At 43.9% G+C, this 21,918-nt stretch overlaps 4 non-coding genes across 4 annotated transcripts; 1 reads left to right on the top strand and 3 right to left on the bottom strand.

Moving 5' to 3' along the window:
• Positions 1 to 3,101: 3,101 nt before the first annotated feature.
• On the bottom strand, positions 3,102 to 3,173 carry trnag-ucc (transfer RNA glycine (anticodon UCC)). Its single transcript has one exon. It is a non-coding gene; the product is annotated as a tRNA-Gly (tRNA).
• Positions 3,174 to 11,673: 8,500 nt separating this feature from the next.
• trnak-cuu (transfer RNA lysine (anticodon CUU)) lies at positions 11,674 to 11,746 on the top strand. The gene has a single exon. It is a non-coding gene; the product is annotated as a tRNA-Lys (tRNA).
• A 2,668-nt stretch (positions 11,747 to 14,414) lies between these two features.
• Positions 14,415 to 14,487, bottom strand: trnav-cac (transfer RNA valine (anticodon CAC)). Its single transcript has one exon. It is a non-coding gene; the product is annotated as a tRNA-Val (tRNA).
• Positions 14,488 to 14,925: 438 nt separating this feature from the next.
• On the bottom strand, positions 14,926 to 14,999 carry trnan-guu (transfer RNA asparagine (anticodon GUU)). The gene has a single exon. It is a non-coding gene; the product is annotated as a tRNA-Asn (tRNA).
• Between the last annotated feature and the right edge of the window lie 6,919 nt (positions 15,000 to 21,918).

The raw sequence follows: 21,918 nt of genomic DNA, 5'->3' as shown, positions 1-21,918 counted from the left end.
CTGACACCATTTTTGTTTCGGGACAACTCCCCAAGGTAAAAAAGTGAGTAGAGAATGGGGGTATCAATCCCGCTACTTCTCGCATGCAAAGCGAGCACTCTACCATTTGAGCTAATTCCCCTGCTTGTCAAATCAAATTGCCCTTCACAATAGTCGCTTCACACTCGCCTCCAAGCAGCGCCACGAATTGCCACCTCACTGAATTTTTTCAATACTTTTCTCCAATCCGCGGTATCGACTACCTGCAAGTGAGCAACCGCTGAACGGGAAGGCACAGTAATCGTGAATGATGCCGAGAAGAGCCCGAGCCTGCGGAACGCAGACGAGGTCATCGGAAAAGAACATCAGCCCGAGCTTGAGGAAACAGCGAGAGCTCTGTCTGTCTGTCGGTCTGACTGACTGATGGAAGGCTTATTTGCCTGAAAGTGAGTGCGGTTTGACGTGTTGTTATTCAAAGGCACTCCCTGCTGGTGAGCAGAGGCAAGTGCTCGAGCAAAACAGCCGTGTTCGGGCAGACACAGAAAGCTTTTCGGTTTGAGAAAGGAAAGGAGGTCTCCTGTGCCTCAGCACCAACATGTTAAGCTGCAGGCTGTCTGTAAAGTTAGGAGAACGGCCTTGAGCTAATTTCTGCTTCGTCCAAAAGCACGTTTGCTAGTTCCAACCAGAAACCTGAGGATGATTTTCTCCACTTGCTGAGGATTTCCAGCATTTTCTCTTTATATTTCACATTTCCAGCATCCGCATTATTTTGCTTTTGATTGGATGAACCTCGTCCTTCTAAACCCCATCACAGAATCATCAGCGAGATGGGTTTACAATGGCGGATGACCTTACCCAGAATGCCGCGCGCGGTAGAATACGGTCTGTCTCCATTCGAAGGGGCGCAGCGCGCAGGCGCGGCAAGGGCAGCCGGCCGGATAAATCAGCGCCTTGGAGAGATAGAGGGGTTTCTGGGGCGCGTTGGATTGTGGGCTCTCCGGCCGCCATTAGTCGCAGGTTGTGGGTCAGTGTTTTGTTGCCCGCGTCGCCCACAGACCGTTTCTGGAAATGCAGACTGAGGAATTCAGAGCGGGTTTGCTGAACAGACACTGACCGTACAATGTAGAACAGAGTTTATCAAACTATTTTTCTCGTGACACAGTGGAAGAAAAACACTTCCCCCAGGGACCCCAAACAATAATAACTTCAGACTGGAGTTTTCATCAAATCCCAATAAAGGTGAGTCCATGCTCGCTCTTCAATTCACTTCAAGTAATAATTAAAATTAGACATCGACGTTGCTTGAAAAACATTTTAAATACAGTATAAATACAGTAAAAGAAGATCAGGTTGAGTTTCACTTCCTCAATGTGAGGGGTGGGTCTGTCAGTTGGTCATGATCTCGTTCCAATCTGGATCACAGGATGAAAGTGCTTCACGCATCTCAGGTGCGCTGTTGAGTTTCTTTCTCTTGTTTTTAACCTTGTCAAAGTCGAAAATCCCATTTCGCACAGGTAGGTTGTTGTGAACGGCAGCAACAACAGAACACGAATCATAACAGAGGATATTCTTTGAAAGCACTGATCCAAAAAGATGACAATCTGAATGACTTGTGGCGTGTTTTCAATGTGTTCACAGGTGAGTCGCACCGGCTCGTTTTCTTGCTCAGGCATCAAGTTTAGCCTCATTATTGATTCAGGATTTCCCAAAGCAAAAGGATTTTCACCCAACGCTTTTCCTTCAAATTTTCAAATCCCTCTACAGGGAAGTAGCGACTAAAATGGTCAGACAGAGCAGCGAGATGTAACTGTGTGACACATTTCATTTCACTCCCTTTATCTTCATTGATGCTGTTCTCCTCAATGTGTTGTAACAGTGTGAAGCAGGAAATGAGCTCCGCTCCCATTTCTGATCATAACTCTTCAAAAACCCTGTATTTCAGTGAGCTTCCTTTAATGAAAAACCCCTTCTCATTCCAAGCCATTAGAGAGAGTGCGGTGCCCAGAACTGAGCACGGAACTCTAAATGATGCCTAACCAGAGCACTGCTTTTTTTCCAATTCCCTTGAGATAAAGATCAAAATTTAATCTCCATTTTAACATTGTTTTAGTGAATTAGTGATCACTTTTAGTGATTTCTGTATTGGACCCCCTAAATCTCTATCCTCCCCCACAGTTCCTAGCCTCTTGCCATTTAGAAAATACACTGATCTATCGTTTTATGGTCCAAAGGGATAACCTCACACTTCCCCACGTTGAACTCCATCTGCCACAGTTTCACCCATTCACTTAATCTATCAATGTCCCTTTGCAAATTTCTGCTCCCATCTACAATGTTTACTGTGCTACCTAAATTATTGTCGTCAGCACACTTGGAAATAAAGCTCTTTACATAAGAACATAAGAAATAGCAGCAGAATAGGCCATATGGCCCATCGAGCCTGCTCCGCCATTCAATAAGATCATGGCTGATCTTCGATCTCAAGTCCACTTTCCTGCCCCATCCCCATATCCCTTGATTCCCCAAGAGTCCAAAAATCTATCGATCTCAGCTTTCAATATAACTCAACGACTGATCATCCACAGCCCTCTGGGGTGTAGAGAATTCCAAAGATTCACAATCCCTTGAGTGAAGAAATGTTTCCTCATGTCGGTCCTAAATGGCCGATTCCTTATCTTGAGACGATGAGCTCCAGTTCTTGACTCTCCAGCCAGGGGAATCAGACTCTCAGCATCTACCCTGTCAAGGCGTCTAAGAATTTTATACATTTCAATGCGATCACCTCTCATTCTTCTAAACTCCACCGAATATTGGCCAATTTTACGCAATATTTCCTCATACTACAATTGCAGCAAGACCTCCTAACTCTTATATTCCAACACCCTTACAATAAAGGCGAACATATCATTTCCCTTCCTCACTCTCATTAGACCCTTGGTAACTCAGTATTTCCAGCATGTTTTTCCTCTTTTCCTTCTGTCGGGAAAAGAAATGAAGGTTGAAAACATTTTACCATAATTACACCCGATTATGTTTTGGAAACAAGATCCAACTGAACTGCATCAAATTCGATTGTAAACTTAACAGTTTCTGATGGAAATAAACCAATAAGAACACTTAAATGCGATAGCCGGGAATCGAACCCGGGTCAACTGCTTGGAAGGCAGCTATGCTGACCACTATACCACCATCGCTGAAAATAACCAACAATAAAATAGTTCCCAAACATCAGACCCTGAACAGACACTGCAGGCTGTTGGATTTTGTTCTTCATTTTCACTGGTTTCTGACGGATCCTTTCTCGTTCTGTTGCAGTTCCTGTTTCCGCCCAGTAGATTTCACCAACCCCCAATCAATGGAAATTCCACACCAGCCAGTAATTCTTCACCTGATATCGGACTGAAGAGACAGTCGATACCTGCAATACTTGACCAGCTGGAAATACATTTTACCACAGCTCACATCAGCCTTTGAGTAAAGTTAAATAATTACATTAAATCATTACAGAGACCTGAATACCAACTGGGCAGGAATGGCAGCTTAATATTCAAGTCTATAAGATCTTTAGAAAGGACAGGGAAATAGGGAAAGGAGGAGGAGCAGCAATATTACTAAAGGACAATATTACAGCAGTTCAAAGATAGAATATCAGTGAGGGTGAGCGGGCAGTGTAAACACTCTGAGAGAGACCCATCACAAGTGCCCCCACTGTACTCCTCCAGAAGGTATAAGAAGGGCGAGTGCGGGAGGATTTCTTCATTCTTTGTGAAAGTGTTTGTGAGATTGTGGAAATGTCTGGAAGAGGAAAAACCGGCGGTAAAGCTTGGTCCAAGGCCAAGTCTCGCTCATCCCGGGGCGGACTGCAGTTCCCTGTTACCCGTGTTCACAGGCTCCTGCGAAAGGGGAACTATGCTGAACGTGTGGGTGCCGGAGCCCCGGTCTATCTGGCTGCTGTGCATCGAGTATCTGACGGCTGAAATCCTCGAGCTGCCCGGCAACGCGGCCCTGGACAAACAAGAAGACCCGCATCATCCCCAGACACCTGCAGCTGGCCATCCGCAACGACGAGGAGCTCAACAAGCTGCTGGGACGGGTGACCATCGCTCAGGGTGTTGTCTGATATCCAGGCCGTGCTGCTGCCGAAGAAAAGCAGCATTGTGAGCTCCAAGAGCAAGTAAACCGGCCAAGGCTTAATCTGATAACCCAAAGGACAGGACCAACCTGATTGAAATCTTTGAAGAAGGAACAGAAAGTGTAGATAAGTTTAATGCAGTAGAGGTGATATATTTGGATTTTCCGAAGGCCTTCTATAATGTACCACATTGTAGACTCATGGCTAAGTTCAGAGCACGTGGATTCAGGATCAGGTGGCAGAATGGATAGCAAGTTGGCTACAAAACTGAAAGCCGAGAATAGAGGTGAAGAGTCGCTACTCAGACTGGCAAAAGGTGGGAAGTGGAGTTCCAGTTGCTGGCACCACTGTTCTTCACAATTTACATTAACGATTTGGATTCGGGAATCGGAAGTACAATTCCAAAATTTGTGGACGACACCAAATTGGGGGATTTAGTTAATACAAAGGAAGAATGCATCAAAATGCAAGAGGACATTAATAAACTTGCAGAATGAAGAATCAGGAGGTCACACACTGCTTGGATAATAAGAGTCTAAACGGGATAGAGGAGCAAAGGGATCTAGTGGTACAGATACACAAATTACTAAAAGTAACGACCCAGGTTAATCAGGTCATAAAAAGACAAATCAAACACTAGGATTCATTTCTAGAGGGATAGAGTTGAAAAGCAAAGAAGTCATGTTAAACTTGTATATAACCTTGTTTAGACCAGACTTGGAATACTGCGAACAGGTCTCGTCTCCATATTATAGACATAGGGGCATTGGAGAAGGTGCAAACAAGATTCACAAGGATGATACCAGAAATGAGAGGATATTCTTATCAGGAAAGGCTGAACAGACTGGGTCTCGTTTCACAAGAAAAGAGAAGGCTGAGGGTTGATCTGATCGAGGTTTTTAAGATAATGATAGGGTTTGTTCGGATAGATGTAGAGAAAATGTTTACACTTGTGGGGAGTCCAAAACTTCAGGTAATAAATATAAAATATTCACTAATAAATCAAATAGGGAATTCAGGAGAAATTGCTTTACCCAGAGAGTGGTTAGAATGTGGAACTTGCAACTACGAGGTTGTATCTGAGGCAAATAACATAGGGACATTTAAGGGGAAGATAGATCAGCACATGAGGGAGAAAGGAATAGAAGGATATGCCGATGGGGTTAGATGAAGTAAGGAAGGAGGAGGCTCATCAGCAGCATAAACGCTGGCATAGATTAGTTGGGCAGAATGGCCTGTTTCTGTGCTGTAGGTTCAATGTAACTCGATGTAAAGGCTCTTTTCAGAGCCACCCTCTGTATCTGTGAAAGGACTGCTGACTGTCTGAAGGGAAACGCTAATATCATGCTACCAGTGTGGCTTTGAGCTGCTTTTGTTTCGTTGTGGACGAGATGAGGAATTAATGGGACTGGAGTCGGGGCAGTGACCACAGTCCGGTACTTTAAACGGTGACTTATAGATCCCAGCCCACACATCACCAGGTTTCTTGTATTTATTTAAACTACTTGCCATGCTGAGCTCGTAAAGAATCACCAGAACTGCTCGAATAACCTTTCTACATCTGTGGGATTCAGCGCTTCGCTCCATTTCTGTTCTATTTTGTTGGATTATTTACATAACGCATCAAACTCACTGGGGAATCACTGAAATGTAACTCTGTACAGAAACAAATAACAGTGAATTGCCTGGTGCCCAGGAGATCAGGAACATTACTCGCCTTTCGTCCTGTTAACGAGTAAACCGTGTTTAGAGTCCACCGACCCGCTTTGGTTCCATCTGGGGGATTAAACAGAGAAATCGGGAGGGGAGGAGACAGTCAGAGTGACAGAGCGGAGAGTGGCCTCTGATCTTCCAGCTCCATCTCCAGTTCTCTCCATCCGACAGTTTCAAACCGTTTATCGATAATAGAACCGAACCTCAGCGCTCCGCACAAACCCTGACAGACCCGGGCTTCATATTCAAGGATTCCCAAAACCCGAAGCTTTCAAATAAGCCCCGTTACAATGAGAAATCGTTAATATTCCTGCCTAAATACAGTCCATTCAATAACAAGTCAACTCGGCTCCTCCATTTCAGTCTGTTTCCCTGTTCGATCTCCCCACACATCCCCTCCCAGACGGGTTCAGCGTTTTACAAACACCTTATTCCAGCTTATTTGGAGAATCTCATGTGTTGGGGTTTGAGTTATGACGCGGAGTTTCTCCGCCAGTGTTACCGTCTCACAGAGACTCTCGCCCTGAATCTGTTAAAAGATTATGACCATGAACTGGGACTGGAGCCGAACACATCCCCAGTTACAGTGAGGCCCGGCCCGGACATCTCATTCTCTCTATTTTATATCAGACAGTATCCCACTTTCATGTCCAGCAATAGAGAGAGAGAGAGACAGTATCAGTCTTACACTCCCAATCTGTGTCCAAATCACGCTCAATAGCAGTATCCGCCTTCATATACAGCAGCAGAGAGAGAGAGGGAGGCAGACACGGTGAGAGAGACAGAGAGAGCGGTGAGACACAGTGACAGACAGACGTTAACAGTATTAGTTCCAGACTGACCGGTAAAGTGCGGTTTTATCCAGAAAGATCGCGTTGGAGAGACAGAAGATGCAATCTCATCTCTCACTGATATTGTACAAGGGTCAGAAACACTATTAATCCCACACTCGGGGACAGTACAGAGAGGGACAGAAACAATGGGTCACATTTAACCCTCTAATGCCTGTTGTACTATCTGCAGTTTTACAGCTCAGGGCTGTTCGATATTACTCTCAGTGACCTACAGTTTCACTCCGGTTAAATTAATCTGCGACTGTTGCTGCCTGATATTAACCCTACACGGTCCCAGCAAATACACCGACTCCCACTTTCCTCCCATGTTTCTCCAGGATTGGTTTGGGAAATCCTCTCCCAGTCACACATTATAGGGGCCATTAATGAAGAGAATCCATTGGCTGATTTCACAGCCGCTCACTTTATCTCTGAAAGGCTCTTTACCATCAAAAGACCCCGAGAGAAACAACAGGGATGGAAACATCTAGTTTAATAGTTGGAGATTGTAAAGTCAGTCTGGATTCCAGCGTTAGGCACTGGTGGAATCCCATCTGATTCCCATTCGGGTTCCTGTTCCTGCACTGCCTGTGGACCCCATTCCCTCTGACCTCTCCCCCAGACCCACTTACTTTGCTCAGACTCGGAAAAATTCCAATTGGGGAAAGGTTCCATCGATTTTTGGATTGGGAATTGTGGGCGCCATTCCCTCAGTGAGTGGAAGAAGATGGTTTAAAACAGCCGGGAATGGAGAGATCACGGCCCCCGGGGGAAGGGAGCAAAGAGCAGCCTCGTTACAGCAGCTCATCGCTTCGGGACCGTGTCCGCAGATGGGCTCAGAGATCGGCATTGAGTCCGGGGGAAGTTCAGGGGGAGTCCGGGGGCTGTTTGCAAGAGGCGGAGTGGATCAGGAACTGGTCCCGGAACATGGAGTGAGAGGGGGGAAGGGAGAGGTCATTCTCGGGCTGTGTGTGGACAGGGTGTGTCCAGGGGAAGGGAGAGTGAATGGGAAGAACCTGCTATTAAAATCATTGCTGCTTTCTCTCCCCAAACCAGTCGTGAATGGTCCTGGTTTAGTTCCAATCTCCCCCTGTTTATTGTTATTGGACAGTGAAGAGTGGAAACAGAGCCGGACAGTAAGGATGTGGGGAGTTATACAAAGAGCATCTATTGCAGGCATCAGGTGAGAAGTGTGAAGGACACATTTTAAACAGCGGCTGTTTGGTTTCCGTTGAACGGTTAGTCCCATGGGAGAGGGGATTAGAAACCTGACCTGTACAAAGGTCCCTGCTACATCGGGTCGTCCCATTCATGGATCAGTGCAGGGGTTGGGCCGTGTCTGGATGTCATTAAATTGTTGTAAAACAGCCCAACACACCTGGTATGCAGAAGCTGAGTGCTGCAGTACTGCAGTGGAGTCAGACACTGACACTGTTTGTATCACTGGATTTCATTTGTGGATATTCAAAATGATCATTAACAGAGATATTAAACTGATCACTTCTGTCTTTTCTACCTCACCTGTTCCTGAGTAACAAGAGATCAATTTCTTTCTCCAGGCAAACCCTTGAACGATCCAGAATAAATGTGATGCTTCCTCCACCCGAGGCAGAAGGAACAGTACAGCCAGCTCCTTCTCACACACAGTAAGTATATTATCACTCACAGAGCACAGAGACACAGACAGCTCATCAGTTCCACTGTCTCAGACAGCAGGAGTAGTCAGTCCCACAATGATCACAATTTCCAGAGACACATTTTCAATCCAACAGTCAAGCAGAGTAGGTGAGGCAGACACTGTTCCATTTCCCCCTAACTCAGTCCCGCTGACAGGTAGATACAAAAATCCCAGTCCAAAATCACACTCTCAGAGTGAAAGGCACTGTGTCAATCTCACAATAGAGAAACATTAGCTACGAATTAAATACCAGATAGAAATCACACATGGTACCCGATTCAAAGGTACAGAATGAATCCCAATAATGTACCCCGAGATTCAAATTGAATACTAGCCCAGAACTCTCACACACATGACTTTAATCCATGGAATATCCATTCGAAATGTGTATCATATGATACAAATTGCACACAAGTCCAAAACTCAGGCAGAGTATCAGATTGAGAAATATTGAAAGATAGTAAACCTGAGAGACAAATTAGACACCTGTTCAGAATGAACTCGTAGAATGAGATTTAAAGATAGAGTATCAATTCTATTCGTGCAGACTGAGATACACATTACACACCAGTCCAAAAATCTCATACAATATTAGACTGAAAGATACGGTATCAATTCCATTTCTACAGACTGATCTACACATTACATACCAATTCAAAAATGTCACCTTATCAGTTTTAAAGATACATTATCATCCACAACAGTACTCACAGAGATACAGATTTAATAGTACTCCAAAAAGCACACAAATAATCTGGTTAAAACCTCCAGCATCAAATCCGAAAGTATGTCCATATTTACCAATTAAACAAGGAGTAAAACTATTTAAACATTGAGATATAAAAGCTGCAATATTGAACACCATAATTTAATCTGAGAGAATAATTACGTACAGATACAGAATGAATCTCACATTCAGAGACAGTACCAGAGACACACAGACACAGAATGACTCCAACTCTCACAGATGCAGAACGAATCCCAAACTCACATACAGTACAAGAGACTGACAGACACACAGTTAATCCCACACTCACACACAGTGCCAGAGACTGACAGGTACAGTATGAATCCCACACTAACATGCAGTATGAGTAACTGCATATATAGGATGAATTCAACTCCCACATACAGTACTGGAGACTGTATATACAGAATGAATCCCACAATCACATGCAGTATGAGTAACTGCATATATAGGATGAATTCAACTCCCACATACAGTACTTGAGACTGTATATACAGAATGAGTCCCAAAGTCACATGGAGTACCAGAGACTGACAGATACCGAAAGAATCCCACACTAACACACAGTTTTATATAAAGAATTAATCACAAACTCTCACACACACTGCTGACAAGATACAGAATCAATTCCAAACTCACACACAGTATCAGAGAGTGACAAGATACAGAATGAATCCCACATTCACACACAGTACCAGAGACTGACAGATACAGAATAAATCCCACACTCACACACAGTACCAGAGACTGACAGATACAGAATGAATCCCACACTCACACACAGTACCAGAGACTGACAGATACAGAATGAATCCCACACTCACACACAGTACCAGAGACTGACAGATACAGAATGAATCCCACACTCACACACAGTACCAGAGACTGACAAATACAGAATGAATCCCACACTCACACACAGCACCAGAGTCTGACAGATACAGAATGAATCCCACACTCACACAGTACCAGAGACTGACAGATACAGAATGAATCCCACACTCACACACAGCACCAGAGTCTGACAGATACAGAATGAATCCCACACTCACACACAGTACCAGAGACTGACAGATACAGAATGAATCCCACACTCACACACAGTACCAGAGACTGACAGATACAGAATGAATCCCACACTCACACACAGTACCAGAGACTGACAAATACAGAATGAATCCCACACTCACACACAGCACCAGAGTCTGACAGATACAGAATGAATCCCACATTCACACACAGTACCAGAGACTGACAGATACAGAATAAATCCCACACTCACACAGTACCAGAGACTGACAGATACAGAATGAATCCCACACTCACACAGTACCAGAGACTGACAGATACAGAATGAATCCCACACTCACACACAGTACCAGAGACTGACAGATACAGAATGAATCCCACACTCACACACAGTACCAGAGACTGACAAATACAGAATGAATCCCACACTCACACACAGTACCAGAGACTGACAGATACAGAATGAATCCCACACTCACACACAGTACCAGAGACTGACAGATACAGAATGAATCCCACACTCACACACAGTAGCAGAGACTGACAGATACAGAATGAATCCCACACTCACACACAGTACCAGAGACTGACAGATACAGAATGAATCCCACACTCACACACAGTACCAGAGACTGACAGATACAGAATGAATCCCACACTCACACACAGTGCCAGAAACTGTCGCAGCATGAAATGGTCCTTATCAAAGTCACAAATGATACCCTATGTGACTACCACCATGATAAACTATCCCTCCTCATCCTTCTCAAATACAATATCTCACCGTGCTGTTATGCTGTTAGACAAGTTTCCTCTCTCTGCTCTTATTTGGAATGTGTTGCTTTTCTGTCTGACAACACTTGGTATCATCGTATTATGTTAGTCCACAAGAGGAGATCATTCGGCCCATCGTGCCTGTGCTGGGTCAAACACACGTATTCGTTCAAAATTCATTCAGAGATAGATTGAGTGCTTTGTTATCAGAAAATTGCCTGAACCCCCACAGTCTACAGTTTTCCTCCTCGCTATCAACGACACGGTCAATTTTTGTGTCACCGGCAAATTTCTTAATCATGCCCCCGACGTTTAAGTCCAAATTGTTAATGTATACCACAAAAAGCATAGGACCAAGTACGGAGCCCTGCAGCACCCAACTGGAAACAGTCTTCCAGCCACAAAAAACACCCGTCGACCATTACCCTTTGCTTCCTGCCACTGAGCCAATTTTGGCTCCAATAAGCCACATTCCCTTGGATCCTATGGGCCTTTACTTTTTTGACCAATCTGCCATGTGGGAATTTTTCAAAAGCCTTGCGAAAATCCATGTCGACTGCATCAATTGCGCTACCCTCATCGATCCTCCTTGTCACCTCCTCGAAAAATTCAATCAGGTTAGTCAGACACGACCTCCACTTAAAAAATCCATGCTGACTGTCCTTGATTCGTCCGTGCCTTTCGGAGTGACAGTTGATCCTGTCACTCAGAATTGATTCCAATAATTTGAAATGGAGTCTTTCTCCTGCTTGCTGCAATAATAGATAAGGCGGTGATGTACCATCAGGCCCGGCTAGCTCAGTCGGTAGAGCATGAGACACTTAATCTCAGGGTCGTGGGTTCGAGCCCCACGTTGGGCGAGTATCATTTAAAACTTTTATGTTGCGTTCACTGGCCAACGGTGCAGAATTGATGCATAATGAAACGTTAAATTTGTAGTCAGGATGGCCGAGCGGTCTAAGGCGCTGCGTTCAGGTCGCAATCTCTTCCGGTCGGCGTGGGTTCGAATCCCTCTTCTGACATTGCTTATTTTTACGAAGTCGTGAAAATATTTTATTTGTGGATTGGGCTGCAGCTGATTTTTAGACCAAGTTGATTTGCTCCTCCCACAAAAGCAACTGGCTTTTTCATGGAAATGTGACTTGAGAAGTTTCAAACGGTGATATGTTTGACATATTAATGACCTGGACAAAGAAATAGAACAGCAGTGGGAAACATTTAAAACGGTGATAAATAGAGTCCAGGAGAAATATATCCCACTAAAAAGCAAGAACAAACTAGCCAGAAATGACACACCAGGGATGAATAAAGAAACAAGGGCAAAATTTAAACTGAAGAAAAGGGCACACACTAGCCAATAAAGGAGAGAGGGGAATGTGATAAGACTGGGAAAGAAGTCTGAAGATCTATTGGAAAGGCAAAAAAGGAATATCAAAAAAGCAAAGTATTCGAGACACATCAACAGCCAAAGAAAATTTAGGATAGGAATATTTGCACGAAGTGATTTTTAGGTAGTCGCCTTTAAATGTTTCAAAGGCGACTGCGAATTTATGATCGTCTGGCCATTTCACCAGCCGTGTTGAAAACAAAACATGTCTCTTAAGGGGAGTCTATAACGAGGGGGCATAGATTTAAGGTGAGAGGGGAGAGATACAAAAGGGTCCAGAGGGGCAATTTTTTCACTCAAAGGGTGGTGAGTGTCTGGAACGAGCTGCCAGAGGCAGTAGTAGAGGCGGGTACAATTTTGTCTTTTAAAAAGCATTTGGACAGTTACATGGGTAAGATGGGTATAGAGGGATATGGGCCAAGTGCAGGCAATTGGGACTAGCTTAGTGGTATAAACTGGGCGACATGGACATGTTGGGCCGAAGGGCCTGTTTCCATGTTATAACTTCTATGATTCTATGATTCTATGATTCTATGATAATAGGGCCACTAAGGGAGACACACGACAAACTCACAGGCAATGACAGCGAAATGGCAGAAATATTAAATAATCACTTTGCTTCAGTATTTACCAGGGAGACTCGTATTGTTGGGCATGACAGTAGAAGAAGAGATCAAAAAGATATGTAAAGACATTTAAGATCGAAAGGGGGGAGATAATTGATAAACTAATCAATCTTAGAGAGGAAATTTCCTGTTAGGTGCCTAACCAGAGTTTCAAACCGCTCAGCCACGCTAATTTCCGTATTACTGTTCAGGAGCTTATTTCACAGGGACACGATTACTGCGCTCCATTTAGGGAGGCTCAGTGAAAGGCGGAAATTGATCTATTAATAGAATCATAGAATAAGATAGCGCCATTCAGCCCATCGTGCCAGTGCCAGCTCTCTGAAAGAGCTGTCCAGTTCGTCCCACTCGCCTGCTGTTTCCCCATAACCCTGAAAAAGTTTGATCCAAGCGTTTATCCAATTCCCTTTTGAAAACTGTGAGTTGAGAAAAACAATATTGAAAGGGGTGCTGGGGCCTCTGCAGCGTCGATGTAGAGTGTGTGATGATTGAAGTTATCAAGATGGTTGCTTTTCACATGGTATGTTGTGCAATCATCCTGAAATATCTTCAATATCCAATACAAATTGAATTGCAAACCTGACGGACAAACACTGGAAAACAAGTCACGAGTGAACGCAAATCATCTCGGACCCGTTTTTAGCCTCACGGCACTTCAAATAAAGTGAAATAACTTTGCATTGAAAAGATTTGGAACTTGCATCTATGCCTTTATCTGTTCCATTTCTTAAAGTTGCTGGCGTCTGATGATGGACACGCCTCTGCTCCCTCCATTGAACAAGAAAGGAGGTGTTTGACGTTGACGGGACCTGTTGGTTATGAGCTCATCCTTTACATTGAGTGGGTTCGCGTCCTTTAAACGGTGTCAACTTTAGCCCAGCGGTGAACTTCGCAGCAAACAAGTTCATCACCGTCTCACCGCGGGCACTGACTGACACGTTTATCGTTATTTCTTTCAGACCGAAATAAATAGGAACCGTGATTTTAAATTTGCACGAAGTGATTTTTAGGTAGTCGCCTTTAAATGTTTCAAAGGCGACTGCGAATTTATGATCGTCTGGCCATTTCTCCAGCCGTGTTGAAAACAAAACATGTCTCTAACTTTCGCGTCTTTTTTCGAAAGGCAAAAAACATATTTCCCATGACCTCTGAAGGATGGACAAGTACATTTCAGAAAGCAGAAGCAAGTTCACCAGCCTTTTAATCCGGAGTCAGACCTTTGCGCCGCGCACTCTGAAGACAGGCTCCTGGATGTTATTATATTTTTTGAATGTTTCTCAAACACCGTTTCATATATTGGTTGAATGGATGAGGCTTATCAAATCTCCGCCAGATCCCACCGGTAATGAGACAGCATTGGAAGCAGCCTTCACCCCCAATATCACGCTGGCATTCATTGCCTGCTCTCAGCGGACTGCATTAACAGGGCTTGGAGATATGGACTTTGTTCACATTTAATCACCAATGTGAATCGTTAAATATTTAATCATTTTTAATGGGGACAACGTTTCAAAATATTTCCGCCCGGTTTCGAACCGGGGACGTTTCGCGTGTGAGGCGAACGTGTTAACTACTACACGACGGAAACCTGCTACTTCTAACTCCGTATTAGGGATATAACCCCTCAGCCAAACTAATTTCCGTATTAAGATCCACGAGCTCATTTCACAGGGATACATTTACTGCGCTGTATTTCGGAAGGCTGCAGAGAAGGATCGGTGGCGATGGTCAGGCAGGGAATCCCAGAGCATCGCGCCCACACAAACATTTCGCTGTTTTTTTCATGTGCCTGATATCCGACGGCAGTGTAAATTATGGCGAATCAGGCATGCTCAGATGACACTGTTCACAGAGTGTTTTCTTGCAGCCAAATCACACGTTAGAAAACTTGAAATGAGATGAAGAGATCGGAGCCATTTAAAGTGCTCCCAGTTGCTGCAGATCAGGAATTAAAACATGGCACCGGCTTCAGGGCGATCAGAATGAGGCAATGAATCCAAAAGTGGGAAGAAAAAGGTGCCATTTCCGTCCCTGGGTGGTCTCGAACCACCAACCTTTCGGTTAACAGCCGAACGCGCTTACCGATTGCGTCACAGAGACCGTCTGATCTTTTTTCTTGCAAGATACACTAAAGCAGCGTGTCACCTAGCCAAAGTTACATGTTGCAGCCACAGAAATGCAATTGTCCACCATCAGTGTTACTTTTCCAGAAACAAAGGATGGGACATTGTTTGTGGAAACATGGGAACGGTCTGGTCTCGCTCACAGCGTCGATATCACCGACAACCAGCTCTCCTGCAACCGGCGCGCCCACCGGTGCTTTGTCTGTTACTAATTCGCACTGTGGGAGAACCTTCACCACACGGACTGCAGCGGTTCAAGAAGGCGGCTCACCACCACCTTCTCAAGGGCAATTCGGGATGGGCAATAAATGCCGGCCTCGCCAGCGACGCCCAAATCCCATGAACAAACAAAGAAAAAGTATTCTAAGCGTCCTGACGCTGATGTCAGGTTTTGATCCCTGATCTGCAGTAACTGGGAGCGCTTGAAATGGCTCCGAACTCTTAATTTTATCCACAACATCAGAGTAACTGTTCCAGGGGGACATGCCGACTCAGCTGCGTCTTGGCCGCCTGTCTGGTCAGTCTTTTATTCGACTCCAATTCCGTTTCCCAAAGCGTATCTATAGATTCACAAAGCTGTTTGTCATTTCGGTTCCTTTCGATTTGTCCAGCTCCCGACTGGCAATAATTTGCAAACCTGGTTGCAAACCTCCGCCTTCCATCGTGTCCAGTGATGGGATATGTGGAGAGACTGGAGAAGCTGGGATTTTTCTCCTTCGAGCAAAATAAGGTTAAGGGGAGATTTAATAGAGGTATTCAAAATTATGAGGGGATTTTGATAGAATGGATTGGGAGAAGCTGTTTCCATTGGCAGGAGGTTCGATAACCAGAGGACACAGCCTGCATTTGTCGAGCGCCTTTAACGTAGTAAAACGTCACAAGGTGCTTCACGGGAGCGTTATTAAACAAAATTTGACACTAAGCCACATAAGGAGATATTGGGACAGGTGACCAAAAGCTCAGTCGAAGAGGTAGGTTTTAAGGTATGTGTTAAAGGAGAGAGAGGCGGAGAGGTTTAAGGAGGCATTTCCAGAGTTTAGGTTGCTGAAGGCACAGCCGCCAATGGTGGAGCGATTTAAATCGGGGATGCGCAAGAGGCCAGAATTGGAGGAGCACAGAGATTTTTTTTATTCGTTCATGGGATGTGGGTGTCGCTGGCAAGGCCAGAATTTATTGCCCAAACCTAATTGCCCTTGAGAAGGTGGTGGTGAGCCGTCTTCTTGAACCGCTGCATTCCGTGTGGTGAAGGTTCTCCCTCAGTGTTGTTCGGTAGGGAGTTCCAGGATCCAACGGCGATGAAGGAACGGCCGATATATTTCCAAGTCGGGATGGTGTGTGACTTGGAGGGGAACGTGCAGGTGGTGTTATTCCCATGTACTTGCTGCCTTTGTCCTTCTAGGTGGTTGAGGTCACGGGTTTGTGAGGTGCTGTGCAAGAAGGCAATCGAGTAACAAGTCGAGCAATGTATTCCGCTCAATCATTGATCATTCCATTCAGATCTTCTGCTTTTCAGCTGCACTTCCCCCCAAACATTGCAAATAATTTTGCTCAGTATTTGTTTCGCTTGTTTAATATTTTGTTCTCCGGCTTAGCTAGATTAATATTTCATTTCAATTATCAATGACAGGGAGCAATGAACAATGAACCAGTGAGCAAAGTTTCGTTTATTATTAAAAAGCAGTGATTCCGAAATTATCCAGGCTGATATGAATGGTATAAGAAGTAGTGATTTCGACATGATTTAAATACGCAGCCTTCAGAATCCAGAGTCAGACGCGCTACCGTTTCACCACGAGGTCTACTGATGGCATAGATTATATATATATATATATATATTATATATACTTATTATATACTTAAATATATATGTTTGATGCAGTGTTCCCTTGTGGTTGGGAATAGTTCATTGCACAAAAATAATTCAAGTCTGTGAGACATTTAATGTTTTTTTAATCGCCATTAATACGTTCTGTTGCACACTGAAGGAAATGTTAACTTGTTTGCCAAGTGACAATTAAAACGTCAATAAATCTTTGTGTTTTGTATGTCATGAACTTTTATCCCTTCCCGTTTCACATACTGTATTTTAGGAGTCTGCTTAAAAGTGTTTCGTGCTTTTTATACCAGGAATCTGGTGTAGCCGTTGTTAAATTTAAAAAGGTTTGTAGCCCCTTTCATGCATGAACAAACTCGACCCTGGAGGTTTATGGGGACCAAGTCCCAACAACATGCTTCCCTCCGAGGTTAAATCGGGGACTTTCTGCGTGTAACTGGTGAACATGATAACCGCTGCACTATGGAAATGAGAAACTTTTCGTTCTTAGCTCTGAAGGAAGTGTCTCGGGAAAACATGAACTGTTGACTCTCTTTGCACTGACTCTTTTCACGAATATTTCATCGATCGAAACTGTCCAAGTCACAGGGAAAAAATGTCAAAGTCATTAAACTCCCGAATTAGCCCCAAAATCTATCAATCTCAGTTTTTAAATTTTCAATTGACCCCCAGCCTCAACTGCTTTTTGAGGGAGAGAGTTCCAGAATTCCACTCCCCTTTGTGTGAAGAAGTGCTTCCTGACATCAACCCTGAACGGCCCAGCTCTAATTTTAAGGTTATGCCCCCTTGTTCTGGACTCTCCCCACCAGAGGAAATAGTCTCTATCTGCCCTGTCAAATCCTTTAATAATCCAAACACCTCAATTAGATCACCCCTGAATATTCTGCACTCAAGGGAATGCAAGTCTGGTCTTTGCAACCTGTCCTCATAATTGCTTATCAAGGATAGCCAACAAAAAGGGTTTTACGACGGCTGGCTCTTTAATGCGTTGGGTTTTGTCAACGGGCTCGTTGGTCTAGGGGTATGATTCTCGCTTCGGGGTTGTCTGTCCAAATATGTCAGAGGTCCCGGGTTCAAATCCCGGACGAGCCCTTATTTTACTCTTCAACTTCCAAAGACAGAAAAGTACCCAAATCAACCCACATGAGTGAAACAATTCCAATGTTTCATACTGTTACCTAACACAACTGCCCAACGTGGTTCTGATGAAAGGTCATTGACCTGAAACATGAACTCGGTTTCTCTCTCCACAGATGCTGCCTGACCTGCTGAGGGTTTCCAGCATTTTCTGTGTTATCAGAGTATCACTTCCCTCATCACCGAACTACACTCCTCCACTAGATGTCGCCTTGAGGTGCAAACAGGCTCCTTCCACACAGCCAGGTGTTCTGCTTTAGGCATTAATTATAACTATAACTTTGGAACTTGTTAGTTAAAACATATGGCCTTGCCCATTGACCAGAGAGCAGAATGGTGTTTGTCTCTCACCAGTACAGCCCTTTCCCGCTTCGTCAGCTTGGAATGATACGTAGCTATCATACATATCTCACACCTCTCCTGCTTCCCTGTGAAGCTGGTAAGACGAATAGCACACAATGCTGTCTGACACACATACACACCAGCTCTGACTGATTTAAAGGCCTTGTTATGATTGTCAGAGAATTGTTTATATCAAAAGGATAATTAAACTTATGAGTATTATGATATCAGCTCCGATCCAAGAGTTTCTGGACTTCAGAATCTACTCGTCTCTATATTAAACATATGCATGCATATAAAATGAAGCAAATCTGTCTGATGATTGTAGTTTCATTCTCCCAACAGAGATTTATACTTCCTTACTTAAGAGGCAAATGGTAAAGGTTAATATTAATTCAATATAAAGACTAATTCTTTCCTTACAATACAGATACCCCAAACTAATATAACACTTCAAACTGATAGAGCTTCTCAAATTAAAAGAGTACCTCAAACTAATACGGTACCTCAAGCTAATACAATACCTGAAACGGATAGAGAATCTGAAACTAATATAATACCTCAAGCTAATACATCATCTCAAACTAATAAAGAACCTCAAACTAATACAGTACCTCAATCAAATACAACACCTTAAACTAATACAGTACCTCAAACCGATACAGAACCTGAAACATAAATTAATACCTCAAACTAATACAGCATCTCAATCTAATACAGTATCTCAAAGCAATAAAGTACCTCAAACAAATACAACAGCTTAATCCAATACAGCACCTCAAACTGATGCAGAATCTGAAATTAATATTTTTTTTTATTCGTGAATGGGATGTGGGTGTCGCTGGCGAGGCCGGTATTTATTGCCCATCCCTAATTACCCTTGAGAAGGTGGTGGTGAGCCGCCTTGTTGAACCGCTGCAATCCGTGTGACGAATGCTCTCCCGCAGTGCTAATGACGATCCGGATTCTTTCCCCTCAGTCTGGTTCAGTAATAACTGAAGTCGAATACATTTTAAAGTCCAACACATCTTTAATAGCAGGGTTCTTAGTCTGCAGCATTGATTTGGACTCCTGATAGAGTCCCTCTATGCTGGCAGAGCAAGAACAAGAACATACAGAAATCCACACGTTTTTATACAAATCAATAGGGTTGGAACATACTTAACGAGGGTCAACACCAATCATAAGCCGGGCATAGGTTGCCATGCAAGGTTACATTATTTCCGGCCAATCATAAATAATCATGTGCTGATCATGCTGCTGTTAGACATCAAAGGGGATAACTTCCTCACTTTCCAACTTGGAATGTTCTTCCCTGTTCCTTCTGTTCCTTATCTCCCAACCTGGAATGTCTTTCAACTTTGGCTAAGCTCGTTACCTATATTGATCTGCCATAAACATGGAGACATTCAGACCAGTCCTTGACTCACATCAAAGACCTATCATTGATAAGACAATGCAGGCCTGCTGACTAAGCAAACATATGGCCCAGCAGGAGGGCCAGGCCACTTGTATCAATCTCAGTTACTAACTAATTAACCCTTTCTAACCATTTTGCATTCTGCTTCTTTGCCACGTAGGCATCTTAATATTTTACCGAAAACTGACCACGTAGGGATTCTCACTAACAAGTAACAGACAAAGCAGCGATTAGCGCGCCGGTTGCAGGAGAGCTGGTTGGCGGTGATATCGATGCTGTGAGCGAGATCAGACCGTTTCCATGTTTCCACAAACAATGTTCCTTCCTTTATTTCTGGAAAAGTAACACTGATAATGGACAACTACATTTCTGTGGCTGCAACATGAAACTTTGGCCAGGTGACACGCTGCTTTCGTGTATCTTGCAAGAAACCACACCAGTTGGTCTCTGTGGCGCAATCGGTTAGCGCGTTCGGCTGTTAACCGTAAAGGCTGATGTTTCGAGCAAGAAAACACTCAATGAACAATATCATCTGCGCATGCCATTCGCAATAGTTTAAACTGCGGTCGGATAACAGGTACATGAAAAAAACAGTGAAATGTTTGTGTGGGCGCGATGCTCTGGGATTCCCTGCCTGACCATCGCGACCGATCCTTCTCTGCAGCCTTCCTGAATACAGCGCAGCAAATATATCCCTGTGAAATGAGCTCCTGGACAGTAATACGGAAATTAGTTTGGCTGAGGGGTTATATCCATATCACAGAGCTTGAAGCATCAGTTTTCCGTAGTGTTGTGGTTATCACGTTTGCCGAGCAGGCGAAAGGTCCCCGGTTCGAAACCGGGCGGGAGCGTTTTGAAACCTTGTCCCCATTAAAAATGATTAAATATTTAACGATTCACATTGCTGAATGATGTGAACAAAGTCCATATCTCCCAGCCCTGTTCATGCAGTCCGTTGGGAGCAGGCGATGAATGCCAGCGTGATATTCGGGGTGAAGGCTGCTTCCAAGACTGTCTCACACCCGGTGGGATCTGGCGGAGATTTGATCAGCCCGATCCATTCAACCAATACATGAAACGGTGTTTGAGAAACATTCAAAAAATATAATAACATCCAGGATCATGTCTTCAGAGTGCGTGGCGCAAAGGTCTGACTCCAGATCAAAAGGCTGCGTGTTCACATCACATCGGGGTCACTGTTTCTTTCACCGCTCACATGAGACTGGATAATTCCCGAATGAAGGTTTCAATTGCTTTTTCACACAAAACAAAACAGAAGTTTAGTCTAAACCCTGACTCAGTACCGACCCAGTGGCAGGGAGGGGAGCGCCTGATACCCTCATTTATTTCATGCAACAAACTGACACGAATACTGGTATTGATTCAAAATCTACCTGCAGATGGACACACACAGAAAAAAGACAACCACAGAAACAGACAGCAACTACTTGTATATATATATATATATATCTGTATATATCGCCTTTAACGTGGTCAGACGATTTAAGCTCGGTGAACTTGCTTCTGCTTTCTGAACTGTACTTGTCCATCCTTCAGAGGTCACGGGAAATATATTTTTTGCCTTTGGAAAAAAGACGCGAAAAGCAGAGACATGTTTGTTTTCAACACGGCTGGTGAAATGGCCGGACTATCATAAATTAGGGGTCGCCTTTGAAACACTGAAAGGAGACTACCTAAAAATGACTGAGTGCAAATTTAAAATCACGGTCACTATTTATTTAGGTCTGAAAGAAATAACAATCAACATGGCATGATGTGGAGATGCCGGTGATGGACTGGGGTTGACAATTGTAAACAATTTTACAACACCAAGTTATAGTCCAGCAATTTTATTTTAAATTCACAAGCTTTCGGAGGCTTCTTCCTTCCTCAGGTGAACGTTTGTTGGAAACGTTTGTCATTTCCAACAAACGTTCACCTGAGGAAGGAGGAAGCCTCCGAAAGCTTGTGAATTTAAAATAAAATTGCTGGACTATAACTTGGTGTTGTAAAATTGTTTACAATAAACATGGCATTCAGCGTCCGCGGTGAGACGGTGTCGAACTTGTTTGCTGCGAAGTTCACCGCTGGGCTAAAGTTGAAGGACGCGAACCCACTGAATGTAAAGAATGAGCTCAGAACCAACAGGTCCCGTCAACGTCA

Source organism: Heptranchias perlo, unplaced genomic scaffold (genome assembly GCF_035084215.1).
Source record: "Heptranchias perlo isolate sHepPer1 unplaced genomic scaffold, sHepPer1.hap1 HAP1_SCAFFOLD_55, whole genome shotgun sequence".
NCBI lineage: Eukaryota > Metazoa > Chordata > Chondrichthyes > Hexanchiformes > Hexanchidae > Heptranchias > Heptranchias perlo.
Note: the sequence above shows the minus strand (reverse complement) of the source record. Positions and strands in the feature narration are given on the sequence as shown.